The sequence below is a fragment of the Acinonyx jubatus genome, chromosome A2 (genome assembly GCF_027475565.1).
Source record: "Acinonyx jubatus isolate Ajub_Pintada_27869175 chromosome A2, VMU_Ajub_asm_v1.0, whole genome shotgun sequence".
Taxonomy (NCBI): Eukaryota; Metazoa; Chordata; class Mammalia; order Carnivora; family Felidae; genus Acinonyx; species Acinonyx jubatus.
The window spans coordinates 77943652-77966565 of NC_069383.1; the positions used below are offsets into that span (position 1 = coordinate 77943652).

The window sequence follows — 22914 nt, forward strand, 5'->3', positions numbered from 1 at the left end:
TGATTTCACTGGACCCCGACCCTTGCCAGCCCGACAATAGTCGGCCACACCTTGTTCCAAAGGACTTCAGAGGTAATCAGAAAATTCTGCCAGGATGGGACATCATATGGGGTAAGTGTCCCTGGGAACCCAGGACATCGTTCAGGCCTGCCATAGAGGCAGAAGAGGAGTTTTATCAACTCCCAGGCGACACAGTCGCTGCATAAAACAGGGAAGCCCTGGGTGGAAGTGGAATCTGCAATCTGTGTGTGTGTGTGTGAGGGCCCATGCTCCATGGTTTCAGGTACAGAGCCTGGGTGGGTCCTACCCTGTGATTCTGTGATGACCTCAGAGGCCTGATCCGAGTCAGGGGTTTCTACTGACCTGCCAATGCTAAGAAGCATCTAATGCCTGGGAGGGGAGCAGCCAGGCAGATGAAACTACGTCTTCCCTTGTATTTGTCCTGTGACACTGTACATTGGGAGGGACCTATCTAGGATACCAGGATGGGGGGAAATTTCTCAAAACAAACTGTTTTGGAATGTATGATTAAGAATTTTAAAAAGGGATTTTCAGGTGACTATAGGGTCAAATTCACCCCCCGGGAAATTATACACTCTCTGTGAAATAGAATGGTCTACATTTGGTGTAGGCTGGTCCCCTGAGGGCACCCTAGATGTCCACACAGTCCAAGTTGTTTAGAAAGTAATTACCGGGGGAGCCCTGGCCACCCAGATTAATCCCCATGTGTTGACCAATGGCTGGAAATAGCCCAAGTCAAGACCCCTTGGGTCCAGTTCTGCATTAATAGTAAGGGACAATGTAGGATCTTAGTGGTGCAGGTCGAGAGGAAGACCTCATAGCAGAAAAAAATGTCCCCCATTCTCCAAGAAAATTCAGAAGTAGTCCTTCCATTTCTGCCACCACATGCCCCCGGCACTCCATCAATCAAGAGAGGGGGACCTCACCTGCCTGACAGTCCACCCCCATCAGTCTCGCCTCTGCCAGCAGCCAGTCCACCCCAACAAGGGACACCTGAACTGGGAGAAAGATGCCTTAGGTCCATGGCTCAAAGTCCAAGGCCACCAAAAGCAATACAGATGTCACTGCAGGAGACTAGGGATCCCCAGAGAATAGGCCCCAACAGGACCCTACAAGAGGGGGGGGATCAGTTTTCTACTACCAACCGTTTTCCACTACTGACCTTCTCAACTGGAAACACAACATGCTGCCCTACTTTGAGAAGCCCCAGGTGATGATAGATCTCGAATCCATATTCCAAACTCACCACCCTGCCTGGGTCGACTGTAAGAAGCTTCTGCTCACTCTTTTTAACATAGAAGAGTGCCAGTGAATCAATATTGAAGCCAGAAAATGGCTCCAGACTCAGACACCAGATGGACAACTAGACATTGAAGTTTGGGCATGGGAGGCCATGCCCAAAGAGGAGCCCTATTGGGGCCACAACACAGATGTGGGAAGGGATAGATTAGAAAGGTACTGACTCGCCTTCCTTCAAGGGGTAAATGCAGGGACCAAAAAGCCCACCAAGCCCACCAGGTATCTGAGGGCCTACAAAAGCCAGGAGAGAGTCCTGCTGATTTCTATGAAAGATTATGTGAAGTCTTCAGAGTTTACACTCTGTTCAATGCAGAAGCCCCCCAGAACCAGTGCATGGTCAAAGCTGCCTTGGTGGGACAGGCCCAAAGTGACATTAGAAGCTTCAAAAATTAGAAGGATTCCCTAGAAAGAACACCACCAAACTACTGGCAGTCGCCAATAAGTTTTTTGTAAATCGAGATCGAGTTGCCAGAAAGGAGGCAGACCGAAGAATGAACCAAAAGGCAGCTCTCCTGACCATAGCCTTGCGGCTACCACCCTCTCTGGAAGGACCCCCATGGAAACCATGAAGGATTCAAGAACAAAAATGAAGGGTACCACTGCAACAGGATCAATGTGCCTACTGCAAAGAATTTAGACACTGGGAAAATGAATGCCCCAACTGCCAAAAGGGAAAACCAAAATTTCCATTCCACCTACCCCTTGCCAACCAGAGCCACCTGAGGCTGACTTAATTGGACTGGCAGTAGTGGATTCTGATTAGGAAAGAATGGACTCTATCCAACTGGTCCCCCATGAGCCCATGGGCAAAATGAAGGTATGGGGCCAGACCATAGACTTCATGGTTGACACTGAGGCAGAACACTCAGTGGTGGCACACAAGGTGTCACCTCTGTTGGGTTAATAAGTCGCCATCATAGGAGCCACTGGGAGGCAAAAACTGAAGGCCATTTTGCGGTCCCCAACAATGCCGGCTAGGGGTGGGCGTCAGCAAATAGTTCATGAATTCCTACATCCACCTGACTCCCTGGTCTTACTGTTAGGTGGAGACCTCCTAGCCAAGATGGGCACAGAAATAGCCTTCACTTTGGATGGACAGATGCAGTTGTGCCTAAACAAAAAGGCCCAACCCATGATTTTGTCCCTGATGATACCACGAAAAGAACGGAGGTTATATCCTTCCCCTCCTGATGAGCTAACTGTGGCCCCCGAGCTAGAAGCTGAATTCCCTTCAGTTTGGGCAGAAGAGAACCCCCATGGTCTGGCAAAAAAAAACACTGCTCAATGTTAATTGACCAAAGCCTGGGGCCCGACCTGTCAAAATACACCAACATATAGTTCCACGGGAAGCACGCCTAGGGATCCAGACACACTTGAATAGGCTACTCAAATGGGGACTTCTCAAATAATGCCAGTCCCCATGGAATATTCCCCTGCTTCCCATGAAAAATCCTGGGACAAATGGTTACCTCCCTGGACAGGACCTAAGAGCCATGAATGATGCCGTCATCATGCCGCATTCAGTGTTGCCTAACCCATACACTCTACTAGGACTCATATCCTCTGAGGCAGGATGGTTCACATGTCTAGATTTAAAGGACAACTTTTGTCTCCAGCTAGTGCCTAATAGTCAACACCTATTTGACTAACTCCAGCTAGTGCCTTTGGATGGGAAAACCCTACCACAGGGACAAAGGAACAATTCACTTGGACTAGACAGCCACAAGGATTCAAAAATTCACCAGCCTTGTTCAGTGGGGCACTGGGATCTGATTTAGCCAGGTTTCCTGGATGGGACCTAGGATATGTCCTCCTCCAATATGTGTATGATATCCTGCTAGCCAGTCCCATGTGGACCCAATGCTGGGAGGGAACCAGGGCCCTACTCAGGCTACTAGTAGAGGTGGGAAAAAGGCACAGAATTTGCCAACAGGAAGCTAAGTATTTGGTCTTCAAAATTACCCAAGGCAAACAGATGCTGGGAGCTGAAAGGAAACAGGCAGGCTGTGCCATTCTGGTTCCCACTATCCACCGGCAGGTCTGAGAGTTTCTGGGACTTTCAGGATTCTGTCAAATATGGATCCCAGGGTTCCTGGAGTTGGCCAGACCACTATATGAGGCACTGAAGGGGGAAAGAAAAGGCACCCCTTTTCTGGGGCCCTAATCAAGAAAAGGCGTTCAAAACCATAAAAAACAAAACTCACAGAGGCACCGGCCTTGGGACTCCCAGATGTATCAGTAGATTTCAACCTGTTCATACATGAAAACAATGGGGTGGCCCTGGGGGTTCTCACACAGTAATTTGCACCTTGGCAGAGACCAGTGTTGCAAAGCAGACTGACTCAGTTGCAGCAGGATGGCCACCCTGTCCGAAGGCCCTTGAAACCACCACACTTTTAATCAAGGAAGGAGACAAACTCACGTTTGTCTAAATGTTAAGTTTCCCCATATTGTTATTACCTCGATGGATGCCAAAGGGCAATATTGGCTAACGCATGCTCGGATGATACAATATCAGGGACTGCTATGTGAGAACCCATGAATAAGATTGGAAGCCATAAGAACACTAAACCCTGCCACTTTCTTGACTGCAGCAGCAAGGCTCCCAGGGCATAAGTGTCTAGAGGTACTCAACGAAGTCCATTCTAGCTGACCCGACCTGTCAGACAGGCCCTTACAAAATCCTGACCTCATCCTTTACACCAAAGGCAGCAGCTTCATGAACGAAGCCAAGAGATATGCCAGTTATGCTGTAGTCTCTGAATGTAAGGTCATAGAAGCAAAGGCCAGTCCACAAGAATGGTCAGCCTGGAGAGCAGACCTATGGGCCCTAATTAGCCACTAGAACTCAGTAAAGACAAACAGGCCAACATATATACACTGACTCGTGCTATGCCTTCGCCACTATACATGTACTTGGGGTTCTATGGAAGGAGAGAGGACTTTTGACCGCAGGGGGAAAAGAAATAAAAAATCGGGAAGAAATCCTAAAACTATGAAGGGCAGTCTGGGAACTGAGGAAGGTAGCAGTCATCCACTGCGAGAGACACCAGACTCAGTGTCAGAAGGTAAATGATGGGTTGACACCTCAGTTAAACAAGCAGCAGAAGAACAAACAACATCCACAAAAATCATGCTGGTCCCCGAGCTTCCAGCTTCCCCAAGGTATGCAATCCAAGGAACAAAATGGGCACAATAGGAAAAAGGAAGCCAGACAAAAGATTCCAGACCAAAGAATCTGTATACTGGAGCAGCTAGCCCACCAGGTGGTCCTCCAAGAACATGAGCTCACCCACCTAGGAAAAACCACCTTTGAAAACTTATTAAGCTGTTATTATGTAATTGCTCAGCTCCCATCCCTCTGTGCCTCGATCTCTTAATGCTCCCTCCTCTGAGCTCAAAATAATGCCAAACAAGGCCCTACTGGGCCCATGGGTATCCAACGCTGTGGTCAGGTACCCTTTGAAGATTTGGAGGTAGACTTTACCGAAATAAGACCCAGTAGAGGATACAAATATCTTTTGGTATTATTCATCTGCATGTTTTCAGGTTGGGTTGAGGCCTACCCACACGCACTGAAAACACAAGTAACGAAGGCCTTGCTAATGGATATCATTCCCAGACATGAAATTCTGTTAACCATAGGCTCAGACAGTAGCCCGGCTTTCATGGCTGAGGTGGTGAGCCAAAACCCTATGTATCCAATGGAATTTACACACAACCTACCAGCCTCAGAGTTCAGGGAAATTGGAACGTATGAACTGGACCTTCAGATTAGCTATGGCAAAACTCTGTCAAGAAACTAGTCTACCCTGGACTGAAATACTACCTGCTGAAAGTGTGATGCACTCCCTGGGCATAAGTAGAATTATCCCCCTTTGAAATATTGTACTGGAGACCACCCCCCTTGATTAAACTCCAAGGGGGCATCAAGGAATGATGAAACTTAGAGGTCCATAAACAATTACAAGGAATAGGAAAAACTGTCCTTGAGGTACACAGGTGTCCTTCTTTGTATGTTTGTATGTCATGGATAGGGTACCCTTTTCCCTGGGAATAACTGTATACCCTCACAAACCTGGGGATCAAGTTTGGATAAAAGATTGGAAAAGGGAAGCATTCAAATAAACTTGGCAGGGACCCTATTTAGTTGTGCTAACCATGCCCACATCCCTCAGGGCTGCAGGACTAGCCACCTGGACCCTCTGTTCTCAAGTAACGCCAGCCCATCTGTCACCTGACAACCCCTTGGAATGGAAAGTAACTGCTGGCCAGAATAATCCTCTACAGATCCCCCTTCAGAAGACAGAGGATGATAAGTGGCCTGCAGCTAACACCTGAGAACTATCTATAACCAGAAGCTTCTTAAATGAAGCGCCTTAAATGAACTAGAGCAAATTGTTCTCTCTCATATTTCATTGTCATCCCCTAAATATTTCTCTTTTTGTACCTGTTGTTATACTCTTTGCTGTATGGTTTACCTAAGTTACTTCCACAGATTGGTGCTTCAGTCATGAACTCTTGGTAGCCTCCCTCTACTTGCTAGTGTCAGGATACGTTATTCTCCTTAGATGAATATGATCTGAGTTGTGATTGATGTCCTTCCCTGCATGTTGTTCTCTGCCTTTTGAACTGTCTCCTACCCCAGGATGGAATCATTCCCTCTGACGCTGAATCAGCCTTGTCTCCTACCCCTGTTGTGCATATCCCTGTTCCTAACATGCTCAAAAAGGATCCTCTCCTCTTACCAGCCATGTAGTTGTTCCACTTGCCACTGCCCCTCTTGGAACCTTCCTTCTTGACTGGAGGGTTGTGTCAAAGGATCTTCTGCTGTCTTTTGCCTCCATGAGGGACAGCCCTGTTATAGGCCCATGTTACCCTGTTACCCTGCTATCCCTCCCTCTGCTTGTATTCCCTCCCTTGTTCTTATCCCTCCCCATGCTCCTACTCATTTCCCTGTTCCCTCTCCTTCCCTTGCTCATCTGGCCCTAATGGATCAGATAATACTACCACTACGCCCCTATGCCACTGTTTACCCCTGCATGCTGGACAGATGTTATAATGCCACGAGGCCTGTAACAGGAATGGGAGAACTTACTGGACAGGATTAAATAAATAAATAAATAAATAAATAAATAAATAAATAAATAAATAAGATGCAATTGTGGTTGCCTGATCCAATCTGCCCTGATGTTCTCCATGCCTGTTGGGCCACCTCGGCCCCTGCCTAGACTTGAATTGGACAGACCACTTGCTTTATAACCCCATCTGGACCAGATGTTGAGTACAACTCATCACCTCCTCAATGATACCAATCACAAGCTGGCCAAAAACTACTGTCTCTGCTTGTCCACAGGGCTCTCCCCTCCCACTTTATGCAGCTACTCTGATAACTCAGGCAACTGTAAATGTTACCCTGTTAACTAAAGACCCAGACCCCCACATGGTAATACCTGTACTAACTGGAGCCTAACTGTCCCAAATAGCTCCCAGGTGCCTGACAAATAAAATGGGAATGGAGCCAGTCACCAATCTGACCATCAGCCAATGCAACCCAACTCTTGACAGTCAAGAACTCAGTCATCTTCCTATAACCCAACCCTGGTGTCATCCCTTCCCAGGGATTTTCTTTGTATGTGGGATGGATGCCTACCTGTGTCTACTGGCTGAATGGATGGCCATCTGTACACTGCCTTCCTCACTCCTCAGATAAACATTATTCCCGACAATCAGTTTCCTACAGCACCCTTGGCAGCATATACGCGACCAAAAAGAGCCATTCAAGTCATACCCCTGCTGATTGCTTTAGGGATAGCACTAGGGTGGGCACTGGAATAGAATAGTCTCTTCAACCACTTATTATAAATTATCGCAGGTCCTAATGGATGACATAGAACGAGTTGCCAAATCTCTGGTGGTTTCACAGGATCAAGTAGACTTCTTAGCAGTGTTAGTCTTGCAAAACAGGAGAGGGCTAGACTTGCTAACTGCCAAAAATGGATGACCATGACTCTTCCTAAATGAGGAATGCTTCTTCTATGTTAACATATCAGGGATAGTTAGAGATATGACCCAACAACTAAGGGAGCAGATCATCAAACGGAGGCGAGAATTAGCAGATTCATGGAACTCCTGGAGCACCAAATGGAATTGGGCATCCTGGCCCCTCCCTTTAGCTGGTCCTCTCCTAATGCTTTTCATAGCCTTCCTGTTTGGTCCTTGTATTCTTAATATGCTAACCAGGTGTGTTTCCTCTCACCTAGAAACTATAGAAGTCCAGCTGATGCTCCAGTTGGACCATTCTAACTGTTGCTACTCTCCTTTGAGTAGCGAAGAACCTAAGCTGTCACATTCCTCCCTTCAACATCCCTGTGAACAGAAAGAAGCCAGAATGGTCTTTGCCTCTCCTCCCGTGGCAGCAAGGGATTCCCAGCACCCCACAAACTGATTTTCTCTAAGGCTGCTACAGCAACTTGAGAATCAAGAAGGGGGAGTGAGAAGCTGGCAAGAGCAGATTAAAAAAAAAAAAAAAAAGTCCAGCCAGATGTCCAAGGCTGGATACCCCCCTTGCATGCTTTTGGCTTCTATAATCTTGCTTGCTTCTTGCATCAGTCAATTGACCACATAGCACAAGTGATAGTACCCTCTCCCTTTTTTCCTTGAGCCCCTGAACTCCCCCTGGCCTTTGTAGCTGAAAGAAAGTTTCCAAGTACCCAGAAGCTAGGTAGATATAAAAGAAGGCCAGCTCCAGGGCTCAGGGCTCAGCCTTTGGAGGTGACTGTGCTGGGCCAGCACCAATGCAAAATAAGCAGTCTTTTCTGATTCTCCGAGTGCGTGTCCCTGGTTTCTTCCTAGTCACTGAGTATTTGCTGTAACAATAGGGCAAAGTTAAGTAAAGGTACAAAAATTTTTAGTATTTGGGTTAATTAGTGGTAGACGGATGAAGAGTAGTGGCATCGCCTTCCTAGTCACAGGTACAGGCTTTGGTTAGAGGAAAGAGGCTCTAGATGGCAAACCAAAACAATAAGTAACATTTCTCATTTTCTACCTTGGGGATAGTTTATTTAAACTTGTCTTTGTTCCCATAAATTGACATATCTAATGGAGGAGGACTGTAATAAAATCAATCAACAGTGAAGAGCTCATTTCTGAAATTATGGAAAATAGTGCACATCAGAGATGTCGTATTACTAGGGAAATCACTTCCCAGTAGAATCCTGGTGAAGCGGTGGGCAGTTCAACACAACCATTCACCATGGCTATTTCATCATCAGTTGCCACATGGTTTCCTTAGTAGCTTAATATTGATTTTAAAACTTCATAAATAGAATCATATTGATGAGTATGGAAAGCATAGAAAACATGTGTTGCAGTTAGGGAGTATGACACAATTATCCAATAGAGAATGAAAAATATTACCTACTTTGAATATTACCTACTTTGAAAAGGGAAAAATATTTCCCTTTGAATGCATTCTTCTAGAGACAAGTATCTAATCCTGAAAATAAGAATATTGCTTACAATTTGTTGGGTATGTATTGCTCGAGGCACAACAGTAAACATGCTGTATGTATTTAGCATTCCAATTCACTAAATAGGATATGGTATTACTTTTTTTTTTTTTTAGAGGCTGAGAATTACTAGCCGGTGGTGATGTCTACTGCCTTAATAGCAGCTGAAATCCAACAGTGCGTGAAATTATGTTATTTATAAAGTTGGGAAAATGTTCTTGGAATTCTTCAATATGAAAGCTTTCATATAAATATAAAATCTAATTTTATATGGAGAGTTTTATCTTTGTATTCAATGGCAAAATATTTTATAGAATTTTTAAATCTAATATATAAAAGAAGAAATTTAAGAGGTCAAGCATGAGTCTACCAGAAGTTTAGCAAATGTTTCTATAAAATGCAAATAGACCATCACTGACTTTGGGTATATTATTTCCTCTGACATTACAGGATAGGTTCCTTTTCTCCTTTATTCTATCCCTGACCAAAAAAGAAAAAAAAAAAAAAACTGGTAAAAGAAGTGTGATGAAAGATGTTGAATTCATACATGACACTTCACACTCCCTCAATTTGATTGTTTTGAATTTTTTGAAAAGTAATATTAGTTCTACGTCAACATCTTTGATCAAAGGCTTTCAAAATCTGTGCTTAATCAACAAGCATAGCAAAGACTCTAATTAATTATTTCATAAACATAAACATCTACTCTCTGAGTCTTTCATGTGAAATACTTCATCCTTTCTTCCCTCTTATTTTACAAGCAGTCTTTTAATTATTAGTCAGTTAGCTGGGGCATTTATTTAGTCTTAGTTCCATCATCATTCTTTTTTGACATTGGATAAAACACTGTAATCTTACCTCTCTTTCAGTTTGTTCTTAGGTAAAATGAAGATCTAAAAAAAAATCAATGATTTTTATGTTATATCTGATAGTCACAGATTTATACAGAAGGTTGACAGGAATTAATGTTGGACAACTCCAGGGCATAGTGGTCTTCCTCCAGGCTGTGTCTGCATTCACTCCTTTGACAACCACTCTCATAGCATTGAATACTGTGTCACTCTATATACCTCTCATATTTATATCACCAACCCACACCTTTGTGTGAGTCCTATATGTAGATTTGTGCTCCAGATTCCCATATCTAGCCACCTCTCCACTTTGATGCATATTACGATCTCTCAAACTCAACTCAATCTCCCCTACAACCTGCTCCATCTTAATTTTCCTTAATAAGCTTCTTTATCTCAGAATTTTAATGGCTCAGACCAAGAATTTTGAAGTTATCTTGAGCTTTCTACTTTCTACTTTTTACACCCCACTACTATGAATTCCTACTGTGGATAATTTAGGTATTTTTGATAGCCTCTGTAGGATAAGTCCTGACAGTGGGTTTTCTTTTTTTTATAATGTAAGCGCTTGACTTAAACTTTGATTGATGAGGCATTGCTTCAAAGAGGCATTCACTTCAAAGATGGCTATCTAGAGTAAACACATTGCCAACTATGCTATTAGATAAAGAGTCAGGCAAAACTCAGCTCCCCCTCTCAACTTGTTCCCACCCTGAGGCTACTCTATTTTAGCAATCTTGGTTGGTTTCCATAATTCACCACTTGGGTCAATTGTTTTTGTTCTTCCTACACTTTAAAGTCCTGCTCTTATGTTTAAATTCAACAAAAAGTGAGCACACAAAACCGTAGGTCCCACCTTGGATTCCAACAAAAGCTGGACCCCTCTCTTTCTCCATTTGTTATTTTTCTGTCTGATGAGGAAGCCAAAGACAAGCTAAGAGAGAAGCACAAGGTAACACCACCTCACCCACCTCACCACCCCCACCACCCCCACCCCCCCACCCCCGTATGTGCGACATTCCTCAGGCACACTTGGCTGCCCAAGAACAAAGGGAATGGAAAAACAAATGGTTAACTGATAGAGATCACAGTCATGTAGAATATGAATCTCCATCAGTTTGCAAAGGTCTTAGTAAATTACAAGAAAAAGGCAATCTTATTAATAGCCTAACATCTAGAAACCCATACACTCAGTTTCCTGGAGTCCTAACATCACCCTCCCCTCCATAGTGATGTGGGGATAAAGGCAGAAGGAAATGGTAGATAAAATTAAATTTCCTTATAACCTGCAGTCTATTGACAAATGCTTGAGGGAAATACAGAGTTATAACATTCCTCCAGGAATTCCCTACTGTCTTAATGTTAATGCCTTACTGGAGGGGAAAATAACTTTAGCTCATAATAGCAAGACCTCTAGTATCTTCCTGGGTTGCCTGAGTGGCTCCGTTGGTTAAGTGTCTGACTCTTCTTGGTTTCAGCTCAGGTCATGATCTCATGGTTTGTGAATTCTAGCCCTACATCTGGCTCTGTGCTGACTGGAGCCTGCTTAGGATTCATTCTCTCTCTCTCTTTCTCTCTCTCTCTCTGATCTTCCCCTGCTCTCTTTCCAAATAAATAAATAAAAACATTAAAAAACTTGACCAAGTACCCAGCAGTTTAAAAATCAAAGATTAGGGGTGCCTGGGTGGCTCAGTTGGTTCAGCGTCCAACTTCAGCTCAGGTCATGATCTCAGGGTTCATGAGCTCGAGCCTTGTTTGGGCTCTGTGCTGACAGTTCAGAGCCTGGAGCCTGCTTCTGATTCTGTATCTCTCTCTCTCTCTGCCTGCACCCACCCCCTGCTCACACTCTGTCTCTCTCAAAAATGAATATATGTCAAAAGAAAAAAAAAGAGTAAAATCCAGATATTCTGGATTTCTTTTTGATTCCTACCTAGAACGTTTTTAAATATTATGCTTTGCTTTTGCAGTGCACTAGGTATGTTCAGTGTTGTTCCCAGAATGTTCTCAGGTGTTGAAACGGCGGACCTACGCTGGCCGACTCCATCTTGTTCTGTGTCCTTCACCTTGACCACACTTCCTCCCCTTGAGTAACCGCCCCCCTCACCTGCCTAACAGGACTCGGACCCTTCCCCAGGCAATCGGCTGAGGCCATAGCCATTACCTCACCAACTGCCCCTAGGCCCCAATAAAACCTTTGTCCTTTTGAAACTCGCTCTCTCTCCCCGGTATCTCACCACTGCGTTGGTGCAGGTAGGGGATTGAGCTCAAGCTAGCTCGAATAAAGGCTCTTTTGCTTTTACATCAGACTCAGCTCCCTGGCGGTCTTTGGGGATCACGAATTCTGGGCATAACAGTGTCTCCAAATTTTCACTAGGTCTGGTAATGCTCAGAGCATTTCATCCATCAGGATTCAAAAATAGGCCCCTACCAGCCTAAATACCTAAACTTCTACCCTGTTATTTTTGAAAAGTTTTAATCTTTGAAGAAGCAATGACAATAGGATCCCACTCCACACCTATTAGGACAGCCCAAATCCAAAACACTCACAATATCCATGCTGGCAAGGATGTGGAACAACAGCAACTCTAATAGATCGGTGGTGGCATTGCACAAGCTCAGGGCATGTGGGAAGACAGTAACGGTTTCTTATAAAACTAAGCATACTCTTACCCTATGATCCAAATACTCATGCCTTTGGCATTTACCCAAAAGAAATGAAAGCTTCTGTCTACACGAAAACCTGAACACAGATATTTTTGGTGGCTTTATTTACACTTGCCAAAACTTGGAAGCAACCAAGATGTGCTTCAGCAGGCGAATGGATAAATGAACTGTGCCAGACCGTGGAGTATTCAGCACTGAAAAGAAATAAGCTAACAAGCCATAAATAAAACACAGAGGAAACTGAAATACATATTGCCAAACGAAAGAAGGCACTCTGAAATGGCTATATACCATGGTTTCAACATGTGGTGTTCTACAAAAGGTAAAGCTATGGAGACCGCTAAGATTATCTTATAGAGGGGGGAGGGAGAGATGAACAGGCAGAACAGAGAGGATTTATAGGACAGTGAAAATAATCTGTATAATATGGTAAGATATGGTAGAAAATGTCCAGACATTTGTCCGAATCAACGAAACGTACAACACCAAGAATAAGCCCAAAGTTATGCTATGGAACTTGGGTTACTATGATATGTCCGTGCAGGTTCATTCTTGGAAAAAAAAAAAAAGTACCATTCTAGTGAGTGATGCTGACTATGAAGAGGCTGTGCATGTATGAGGGCAAAAAGTATATGGGAAATCTTTGTACTTTTTAAATCAATTTTGTTGGAAGCCTAAAACTTGTCTAAAAAAAAATAATTCTTAAAAAGTAGAAACGTAGGATGAAAGTTTCTAATGGGAGCGATAAGCATCTCTGGGTCACAAAACAGCAGTCAGTCAGTATACACTATCAGGTAGAGGGAAGCGAGACAAGGTTTATGCCTAGCATAAAACTCAGTGTTCAGGGGAATAAAGTCTCCTCCATATATATAATACAATTTGTTGGCAATGAAATAGGAAATCTCTTCTGGTACTCGTATATCATTTTCTTCAAGTCCTGGTTTATAATGCCATTAGAATATTTTAGAATATTTTAAGGTGTAGATGACATGGTCAGAAGATGCTAAGAGGAGACGATGGCTGATAATCTAGTTCAGTTTTATATGTAACTTCTTTCGCAACTACGTTGTATCTTAAATAATCTATGTAACAGTAGGTACACATAATCACAAAAGACAAAGATGAGCCTCACCCATGTGTTTTTTTTTAAAAAAAGGATATTGATCAAAGGCATGTTTGCAGAAGCAAAAGCCTAAAATGACTTAGTCTTTACATTGTGATGGCAGTTGTGCATATGCATCAATGGTTGAATTTCATTAGTTTAACTTTTAAAAATATTTTATTTAAACTACATCCAAAATACAATCTTTCCTTACCCTTCCTTGTGTAGAAAAGGAAAACAATGTAATAGCTAGTATTTGAGTTCCAAAGGCAAGAAGGAGTTCTCTTGGATGTTCTGAAATTACATACAAGGCAGATATAGGAAATACCTAGATTCTGATGTTTGCATTTTGACAGCACACTTCAGGGAAATCAGACTTTGTGATGTGAATATCGTTTTGAAAGTTTGTATTTGGAATTGCATTTTAGGAGTTATAAGCACAGCTTCCTCCTTTAGGGCTCTAGGCTTTTTCTTTCTCCAAACAGAAAGAGAAAGAGAATGAATCAGAGTTAAAATGATTAATTGCAACAGAAATCCTCCTATTGGAAAGGAGCGCACTGTTTCTCTTTTGATGATAAATGAGTAAATCTTACAATATTCAGTAAATATGGTAATCTTGCTAAGGAGTATACTAGAATTCATGTTAAATCTCATTTAAAAAAAAAGTTACTTATGCTTTTTTTAATGTTGGTAGTGTTTCAAAACAATAAGCCGTCAATGTCCATACTCTTGGAAGGGAAATAAACCATAAAAGAGCGATTTCAGTACTTAGCACGGAGGGTAAAAACTGCTGGCATTGTAACTGTACTTTGCTGATATATCTTTTCAGAGGCACACTTTTGCTGTTTCGAAAGATTCTGTTCTACGTGCTGAGCATTCTACCTTGTAGGTAAAAGCAGGGCCAGCATTCATATAAATGACAGTCTTCTGGGTATTATATACTAAGTGCCAACACAGGGCTCACAGCCCAGGTGTATCAATTATTAGCTGGTTAGTGATATTTGTAATTTAGTCACAGAATACACACTTTTCATAGTTTTTTTTTTTTAGAAATGCAGAAAAAATAGTACAATGACATATAACATAATTTTACATGAACCCTCAGCATAAATGAAAATTTCTGGCCTGGGAATTTGGAAGAAGTACAGATGATAAGGAAGCAAAGAGAGAATCATCCAAAATGGCAAAAAAATAGTGGGGATGGGGACTAGAGGCGAGGCATTCTAGCTCCAAGTAATCAGATATGATTAAGAGTAATAGAGTCCGTTAAAGGAATAGACGTTTATCGTAAAGGAATTAACTACTTAATCTTCTTACTTACAGGTCGTGAAGCTTTGTTTCCTTCATTCATTATTACCATCTTGGGAAAATGGTGTAGGGTTGAATGCAGAACCATCTTATAAAGCACTGAACTCACTGCCACGGTGATTCTGAGCAAAACCTTCTATGTAACATTTGTGTTTCATCCTTCCCTTGCAAAATACACTCCAACTCATGCACCCCATGCTCTCAAGTGTATTGTTTTATTAATGCTATTCCCCACTCTCATCCTTGCTCCTCCCAAATTTACTACTACCTCTTGCACATATTTATTTCTTTGTATTGGCCAATTACTGAATCAGAGAAAGTGTATATTCAAAACTAACCTGAATTTGTGTTAATTATGGGTGCTATTATAGAGGAACACATGGAAGAGAATTAGGGAAGGAAACTTCTTTTCCCTTAATTTTATCCTTAAAACAGACAGGGAAGTCTTCTAATATGAACAGAATGGTAGGAGCCAGAGTATCCTTCCTATCTAGCATGCTGTGAAAAAGTAAAATGACCAATATGTGGCTAAGTCCATTTTCAGTTAATCTAAGAGAAAAGAAAATTAACAGAGTTTTTAAAATGGTATATAAATTGCCCAAAGCAGCTAATCTCAGGGCAGAGACGGCTCGGGGTGAAATACAGCAGAGTAGTGTGGAGATGAGGTGATTAGTCAAAATGGTAAACCAGCCCATTGGCACGAGACATCAGAAAATGCCAGAAAAAATTTGCTTATAAATTTGAACTTTCGGATAACAAATATACCTTATTAGAGCTTACCAGAAGAAGGGATAGAAAATCTGCCCTAATATCTCTTGAAGAAATTGAATCCATTATTAAAAATTTCATCAAAGAAAACCCGAGCTTCAGTTGTCTCACTGATTAATTCTTCCAAAATTTAAGGAGGAAATAAAAGGGTTGCCATATATTAATTGCTCTGATAATTAAAAGGAATTCTTTCAACTCCTTTTATGAGGAAGCTGATATGAAAAGAACATTCTGATTGCTAAGGAGTTCAGAATCAGGTGGCCATATTCACAGTGTCTTTTAAACTGTCATCTTCAATTTCACCAGCAAATGAAGCCCAAATTTAACCCTGATTTCCCATGAATGAAATTTAGAATTAATTATCATATTTCTATTTGGTTTGTAACTGACAACCTTCCTTCCATCAATGCCACCAAAACCCAACAAACTAAGATTTCTTAGGTATCTCAGAAAAAATAATGAATGCCAGATTAGGAATACTAATATTACTATATATTTTGAAATGTGGAATATTTTAAGAATCTCTATTTTGACTTTATAACGTTACTGGGAACACTAAACCAAAAGGGAGAAAAAAATATGAAATAGAGAATGTACAAAGCTGATTCAGCGAACTGTGCGATGAAATTATTTTCATTTCACGCGTCTAGTGTTAAGCAACAGTACGTATGGGGAAATTAGCAAGAATATTAGAGATGAAGATTAGCGACTGTGAGAGCATCAAATACAGTTTCATGCATTAGCAAACTTATTGAAACATAACAAGAGTGAATTACTTCTTTGGGAAGAAGCCCTAGATTTCTGAGCAGAATATACGGTAGGACTCAATCCAACCCCCTCACCACCTCCCTGGCTATTGATTTAAGCGCTTTGTAGAAAATGTTATGGACTTGGCTCTCTAATTAGATTGACAACTGCTAGTTACAAAAGACAAATAATTTTGATGCAGTGTGTGGATGTGTGTCTGTGTGTGAGCGCGCGTGTAGGTATAGATGGATGGATTTTAAATACGCATCTAGACATTTAAGTGAATTTCCAAAAGTAAACAAGCTGAGGTGACCAGAATCCGAGTCTAGTAGAGATCATTATTTCAGAAGCTTCCTTCATTTTCTCTTCTGTTAATACTGTCTCCTCAACTTAACTGTTGTTTTGCCTGTTGACACCATATGACTTTCGCCTATTTTTGAGAACTGTATAAAAGGAATCACACAGTACAGTCTCTTGTGCCTGGCTTTTCTTTTCAATAGTATATCTGTAAAGTACATTCAAGTTGTTACTGTTGTTTTCTTGCTTCAATCACTTGTATTGCTTTGAGTTTAAAGTGGTATATGGCATGTAAAAGGAGAGGGAGAAAAAGAAAGAGAGAAAATCAGGGTTGGGGATAGAGAAAGAAGGGGAAGACAAGAGATGTAAAGGCTTTAAATAAGGAGGAGAAACACAGCAATAACCTAACTGAACTCAGATCAAAGAGAAGACAGTATTATATAAGTCTCAGCAGAAACCAGGTACTGATTGTAGTGCTCATTCCCCTGATGCCTTTGACTTAATTTTTAATAATCTAAACATATAGATTTAATCCCAAGAAGAAGGACCAAGTCACTTAGTTGGCTGATACTAGGCCTTCACTACCTTTGTGGGGTACAGGTTAAATTTTTTAGAAATAATAGAGAAAATTACATTGTACACACATAAATATTAATATAACGTATAGTTATGAATATCATATGTCACCTTCCAAATGGGAAAACCATCCATATTTGCATACATTTATCACTGAGATCTGTGGCATTTTTCTCATTAGAAATTATATATCATAGATGGAACGCACTGTTGCCCCCAAGAAATTCAGTGATGAAGGTTTTAGAGAAAACAAAGCAAAGAAACAAAACGACCAAGTTGGAGGGATTCTGTATATCTCAATGATGAGTTTGATTTGAGACTCAGAAAGCTTCCAGCTTTGGGATATGCCTTTAAGCTGTGACAGAGTTTCCTTCTGTCCAATAGACATTGGAACTGAAATAAGTTTGCATAATTTAACATAAAACCAAAGTGAATGGCTAAAATGTGCATGCTTCGTCAGCCACACAAGAGGATTCATACTTTAGGCCAGTGACAGGTTAAGTTTTACTTAATATTGACTGCTTCTCCCCTTCCTCCTCCCCCACCCTCCCCCACAAAAAAAACACACCACCTTTCTAATCTGATACCACATACCTCTAATACCACAGTGAAACTAGTTTAGGAGAAACCAGCTTTAGAGCTTAAAAACCACTGTTTCACCCTGTTAATTTGACAAGCAAAAGAATGTGCCAATAAAAGTGTTCCTTTTTAAATGTGCATAAAGAGGAAGATGCTTTAAAACAGGAATGGAGGATAACATTATGCAATTTCAAATATATAAATGTATATCATTTATATCCTAACTAAAGTTTCATTCTTGGCCAAAAGGGAACTCTATGTATTCTGGATGGCTGGCTCAGCCTGCCACCATGGACAGCTCCCTACTGAAAAACAGCTTCTTCTGGAAGGAAAGTAACTAACTGCTCCTCTACTGCTCCAAGGGGTAGGGGAACAAGCCTACATTTAATGTGTTGGCAACAGAGTTATAGAAAAGGTAGAAATACTGGAATTTCATCATGATACCACAGATCTATGACTGAAAGCCAAATAACAAAGACATGTGAATCAGAAATAAAAGCAAATGATTCATTGAGTTGATGTGTAAGGTTTAAGCTGATTTTTTTTAAGGTTCAGCATCTCATACTATGTCCTGCTTTAGTAAAGACAGTCACTATACAGCAAACATTATAAATAGAGGAACATACACTCATGAATTTAGGGAATGCATCATAGTATACAAAAAGTCACATTTGCTCATTCTGCAAAATTCAGGAAACAAAAAGAGAAACAAAACAATTACCTTCACCCCAAGATGTCGGTCTTTCTTATCTATCATAGAAGTCTATATCAGATTTCTTTAATGTTCTCAAGATGTTTTTAAAATTCTTAGAAATAAGAAAATAGAGTTTTTTTTTTTAACTCAGAATAATGAAGTTGAAAGAGGACATCAGAGAGAAAATACATAATATTGAGATCATTTTAGTCAGTTATTAAGATATTTGGCAGGGTGCCCAGGTGGCTCATTTGGTTAAGTGACTGGCTCTTGATTTTGGCTCAGGTCATAATCTCCAGATTCTGGGATTGAGCCTGCCTCGGGCTCTGTGCTGCAGATGGAACCTGCTTGAGATTCTCTCCCTCCCTTTGCCCTCCCCCCACTGTGCACACGTGCTCACTCTAAAAAAAAAAAAAAAAGAAAAGAAAAGAAAGAAGAAATTTGGCAAAAGTTTTTAAATGAAGTGAATGAGAACACTCTAAGTTATAACTCATTTGGGCTAAAAACTGAAGATCTAAGATGTTGCTGACAAGGATCGTTCAAGACAAGTCCATAATTATAACAATTTGACAATGTGATTTGATGCTATTTATATGAAAGCAATGGAAATGACAGTGACCACCAGAAAGTGTAATTAAAGAGACAGAAGAGAATATCAAAAATTAAAACTCTAAGGCTAAATAAAATAGAGTGATAAGGAAATGGTTATGCATTTGTCTTACACTCTTTATTCTCAATATATGACATTCTTAAAAGAATATTGAGGGTGTATAAGTATTTAGGAAGTCAGTCTATCTGTAGCAGCTTATCTAATGATATTTTGGATCATTTAATTTCAAAATACTATTTTTAGGTGGTAGAAAGTATGACCTCTCTCCATTTTTCTCAATTGTTATGAAAGGAAAACAGTAATATAAACACTATAAAATCTGAGTGACCTTCCAAATACGAAGAACTCATACAGCTGCCTTTGTTCCCTATACTGATCATCCAACAAAATGGAGCACATCTCTCAAGCTACATCAGCATGTGATTGTCGACTCTAATTTCTAGAACTCATTATTGACAATAATAAATTATGTTAGATTATTACTGACTGTAAATACCTTGAGAATACCAAGAATATTAGCAGTGCTTGGTTTACATATTGACAATATTATTTAAAAGGACAAAAAAGAACACTCAGAGATGGTTAGCCTGGGATTTAAAGTGAGTTTTTCATTATTAAGCTCATGATGACTTAGAGTAAATTTGATTATTCTAATCTCTTGTCAGTGGCCAATTATTTTTCTCACCACTATTTGGTGTCAGTTATGCAAAAACAGACATATTTATCCTATAATTCTCAGATTTTAGGGGTTTTATACATTGCTAGTTTCGTTGAAATGAAAAACATATTCTTATGGAGAACTTCCCAGGGAAAATTTTATTTAATATGCCTAATTTTATTATAAGAGCTTGGAAGATCATATAATAAATCTTGGGGACACTTGTAAACCTTATGTGGTATTACTCCAACACTAAAGGACAATTTGATAATAAATATTCAAGATAAAAATAATTTGCATAATTTTGAAAATTAGATAAATCAGAATTTTCCAGCGTTCAGTAAGTCTCCATTAAATAATGTGTTGCTGTTTTACTTTATACACTAGCAAAGCATCTATGAGTCATTTGATATAATCTGAGAACTGCATTATTTGTTTTTAGTTTGCATCTAACAACACAGACACACTATGATTAATGATTTTTAACATAATATTAACTAGAAACAACACTTATAATAGATTCATCCATTTTAAAAGTGAAAATGCCAGAGGGGCACCTGGGTGGCTCAGTCAGTTAAGCATCTGACTTCAGCTCAGGTCATAATCTCATGGTTGGTTAGTTCAAGCCCCACATCAGGCTCTGTGCTGACAGCTCAGAGCCTGGAGCCTGCTTTGGATTCTGTGTCTCTCTCTCTCTCTGCTCCTCCCCCACTCATGCTGTCTCTTTCTCTCTCTCAAAAATAATAAACACTTTTTAAAAACTTTTTAAAAAGGTGAAAATGCCAGAGAATGAATACATTTATTATATTATTAATACTTTTATTATTTATAATTATTTTGTAGTAATTGATTTTTATCATTTAATTAACTATTATTTAATAATAATTATTAATGACTGAATTTATTAATTTAATAATATCACATTTAGAAGCAATGACGGCAATATAGAAAACTATGAAGTTGGTATGAAAAAAATTGGGGAATGATTTATCTTTTCTATGTATGTCCTTAACACAAAAGTCATGTTGAAGTTTAACTGAAGTTGGAAATTCTAGCCTCTGACAAAGGCACTTGTTTTACTTATTATAATGATAATGAAATAAAATTTTCATTTATGGAATAAAAAGCTCTGGCATGTCTAGATAAAGGAGGGATTATTAAAATTATCTTTCCTTAGTTTTGGTCTTGTAACCATTCAATCAATGTAATTTTTAAAGTTATTAAACAGCTCCATTGTAAAACAGTAACCAGCTTTTGCAAAATCCTTTTTATTTTCTGAAATGCAGTTTTGGAAGGAAAAGGACAGATAGTGACTAAGGTTTTGAAGACAGAGCTTATCTTTTCTGTTCCTAAAATAGTTTGGGGAATTGGAATAAAATTAGTTTTATAAAGTAATTTAACTATTTCAGATATTTAGTTCAAAGTACACATAGGAATCTAACCTAATTTCAATACCAATTCAGAATTTTAAAAAGAGTTTAGACTTTTATACAGTAGACACATAATTAAAAACTATTAGTGACAGAGACAAAATTACTATAAATATTATCTTCAATAATCTTTGAGAACACCAATAGTGCTTCAGAAAATTAAAATATTTTCTATTGCAAAAGGCCAAACCTTGGTTCATTCTTAAATTACCTTATCATGAAAGATATTAAAATAACACAGAAAGTTTTTCCCCAAGCCTTGAGTAGAGTAGGTCTGAAGTCAGTTTGCAATCACAAACTAATAAAGTAATTGAAGGGAACTCATAACAAGTTGGGTTTTTTTTAATATTTTTAAAAATACTTTTTAGAATGCAGTTTTATCATCACAACACAAATATTTAAAGAATGCAAATATTCAAAAATGACTAAATTGAATAGCAGCTTTATTCATAATGTCTCCAAATTGAAGACAATTCAAAATGCCCCTCAACTGGTGACTGCTAAACAAAGTATGGCACTATATACAATGAATGCTGCTCGAACAACCAAAAATGGCAAACTATTTATTTTTATTTTTATTAAGGTATGTTCCCTAACTCTATACAGCAACAGCAGAATGGCACGGAGTCAGCTGTGCAACAGAAAGAGCCAGGAATTCTTTCACACAAGAGTGGAACCAAGAAAGGGGACAATTCCCATTCACAGGTTTAGATATATAGTGCTGTGACCAACTACTGATATTCAAGAACAACAATGTATCTTGAATTGATATATTCAAGAACATTCAAGAATCCTACATGCGCATTTCTAAGCAAAAGAATATCTAAAGATTCATATTGTGTGATTCAATTTATATGATAATTAAGGAAAGGCAAAGCTAGGGAGAAAAACAGATCCGTGATTGCCAAGCGTTGTGGGTAAGAGTTGAGAGGATGGGAACATAGGGGATTCCAAGGTAAACACACCGTGCTCACAGCTACATGACACTGTGCATTTGCTAACAGTGACAGAAGAATACAGGACAAAGCATATGAGTTTGCCTGCATGTTGATTTTTGAAAAAGCCAGCTAGGCTGTGAGGGGAAAGATGGAATGTAGGCTGTGACAAATGAATCTGTCTTCCAATGAATTGAAAAGGACACTGAAGAATGGGAAAGAAGCTGATATATGTAACTTGGGAAAACAGTATTTTGAGTGGTTACTGTAGAGCTAAAGAGTAGCTACAAAAACTCTTTAGTTGGTAAATGTGTTTCAAATAGAAGTGTGGTTTAAGAATTTTGAAGCTGTGTCATTTATACAGTAGGGTAGAAAATAGAAGTATATGCAGAAAAGACAAGGATAGGCAGGTTTTTCACAGTAGGAAAAAAAAGTTATAAATAAGAAAAAGAGGGAAGATTAGAATGATCATGAGAACTGATGTCAGCTAAAGGTGTCAATACAAGCTCATGCATATATTATTAAAATGTATGTACAGAGAGAGAAATCAAAATGTGTGTGTGAGTGTGTGTGTGTGTGTGTGTGTGTGTGTGCATGTGCATGTAGTATGAGTTAGTATATATACATAGCTCTCCTAGCTTTATGGATCAAGAAAAATAAGAAATGACATTCCAGCAACAATGAGCACACTGGTTCTCAAATTTCAGTCTCTAAATTCCACATACAATAAAAGGGCTTCAGGACTACAGCAAGGAAAATACAAGATGATCCTGGAGCCTCTTAGAGTGCTAGAAAGTGAGAAAGTCCATAAAAAAAGAGGATGGATAGATTGGTGAGCAGAGGTATTGCATGCCAATTATTTTT

General features: G+C 39.8%; 1 non-coding gene across 1 annotated transcript; it reads right to left on the minus strand.

Annotated features, from left to right (window-relative positions):
• Positions 1–21698: 21698 nt before the first annotated feature.
• LOC113603113 (small nucleolar RNA SNORA46) lies at positions 21699–21838 on the minus strand. Its single transcript, XR_003424665.1, has one exon. It is a non-coding gene; the product is annotated as a small nucleolar RNA SNORA46 (small nucleolar RNA).
• Positions 21839–22914: the final 1076 nt, after the last annotated feature.